The sequence below is a fragment of the Poecilia latipinna genome, unplaced genomic scaffold, assembly GCF_001443285.1.
Source record: "Poecilia latipinna isolate Pla-1442-1.1 unplaced genomic scaffold, P_latipinna-1.0 Scaffold2669, whole genome shotgun sequence".
Lineage (NCBI taxonomy): Eukaryota > Metazoa > Chordata > Actinopteri > Cyprinodontiformes > Poeciliidae > Poecilia > Poecilia latipinna.
Genome location: NW_015115285.1, coordinates 30272 through 31938, shown reverse-complemented (window position 1 = coordinate 31938; position 1667 = coordinate 30272). Strand labels below are relative to the sequence as shown.

Sequence of the window (1667 nt, the reverse complement as noted above, 5' to 3'; positions counted from 1 at the left end):
TTTTCTAATGCCCTGGGGGGCTTTTTAAAGTCCCCCTTTTGGGGGGGCAAAAAACTACCTTTGAACAAAAAAAAAAAAAAAAAAAAAAAAACCTCAATTTCTTTTCACAGAGTGTTAGAGGAAATCAGTGAGCTTAAACTGTCCACATCATGTTAGTGTTTGCTGTAAATTTACATTGTTTTTTTTGTTTTTTCAAACAAAAAAACAAATGAAAATTTGTATTTCAGGTTGTTTCAAACGCAACAATTTGTATGATCAGGTACCGCACTCCGCCTGGTGCACAAGCAGAAGAACTGCATCTAGAAGGGCACTGATGGATTTGTTGGCATATGAAAATCATTTGTTCTGAATTATGAAGTCAAGAACACTCCTCTGCACATGTGCCCTGCAACTTCTAACACTGGTTCATCTCATTTGAACATTTTTCCTCAGTTTAATAAGGAGATCAGTCAAAAATGACTTAACTTAAAACCAATTTTTTTTTAATTATTATTATTTTTGGCTCAATGTGTACTTAATATATGCAAAAAAGAGAGTAAAGAATTAGAATATATAGATATATAAAAATCGATTTTTTTTGTAAGATTAAATAAAAGAAAAAAAACACCAGTCTCAAATCTCCTGATAGTTTAAATAAAGTTGCGTTTACTTACCAGTTAAAGCTCCCGTTAAAAACTAAAGGGAGCAGATAATGAGATGAGCCTGCTTGAAGTCCCCCACTCTCTAAACCAATAGAGAAATGGACCCCTCTGTCCTCTGTGGGGACTACCGGAGCCTCCACCAGCCAGATGTCTTAGGAGGAAAAGCCTTTTTCCAAGTGGGAAGAATCTTTCTACTATCGGCTACTTAACAAGGGGGGCAGTTCCAGCTCTCGTTTTTCCAACATATGGGCTTCTTGCGAAAGTTCAGCCTCCCTGCTGATGTATGTCCCCCCGCAAAGAGTGAGCCCATGTTCGGAAATTGCTTTTTTTTTTTTTTTAAACCCCACTCTTGCATTCCTTTGGTCTGTTGATATAATGAGTCTCCGGATCTAATATGACCTCACAGCAGCTGGCCAGACATCTCTGACAGGAGGAAATGTTTTATTTGCGACAGAAAGCATCTAAGATGAAAATGTGAATTTCAGGCTTTCTGAATACATATTTCTTTGGGAGGAAAGCTATTCATCAGAATGAATTTAATAAACATAAAATTAAACTACAAGAGAGTTATGTTTTCAACTTTATACGGAACGTGAATCAAAACGAGAAAATTGGACTTTGTTGGACACGACAGTCCTTAACAAAGGCGAGCCATTCAGAAAACTGCTCACAGGCTTCTACTGCCCTCTAGTGCGTAAAATGGGTCATTGCAGCAAACAAAATTCCAAACTAGAGAAAGCGGTTTAATCAAGAGCCAACTAAAGTTTAACATCTACTAAAATTTAAAATGGATTGCTAATAGTATGTACCTTAGCCTAATTTTAATAACAAACTGGAAAACAATAGCCATGAGTGGCTATTCAAATTTTGGATTCAACTTACAGTCATGATGAGTCATAATTACAGAGTTCTTTTTTCATTGACTACAAACAATAAACAAAAGAACCGTAGGCAGACGTTTATAATTTTATTGGTTTGTAAAAAAAAAAAAAAAAAAAAAAAACTTTGGAAAAATGCTTATTTACA

The 1667-nt window shown here is 35.5% G+C and overlaps 1 protein-coding gene across 1 annotated transcript in view; it reads right to left on the bottom strand.

Annotated features, from left to right (window-relative positions):
• The window catches only part of col12a1a (collagen, type XII, alpha 1a), a 77640-nt gene extending 76796 nt beyond the window's left edge, over positions 1-844 (bottom strand). The window contains exon 1 of the mRNA XM_015020829.1: positions 654-844. The gene's annotated coding sequence lies outside the window, so the exon portion shown is untranslated. The remainder of the gene's footprint in view (positions 1-653) is intronic.
• Between the last annotated feature and the right edge of the window lie 823 nt (positions 845-1667).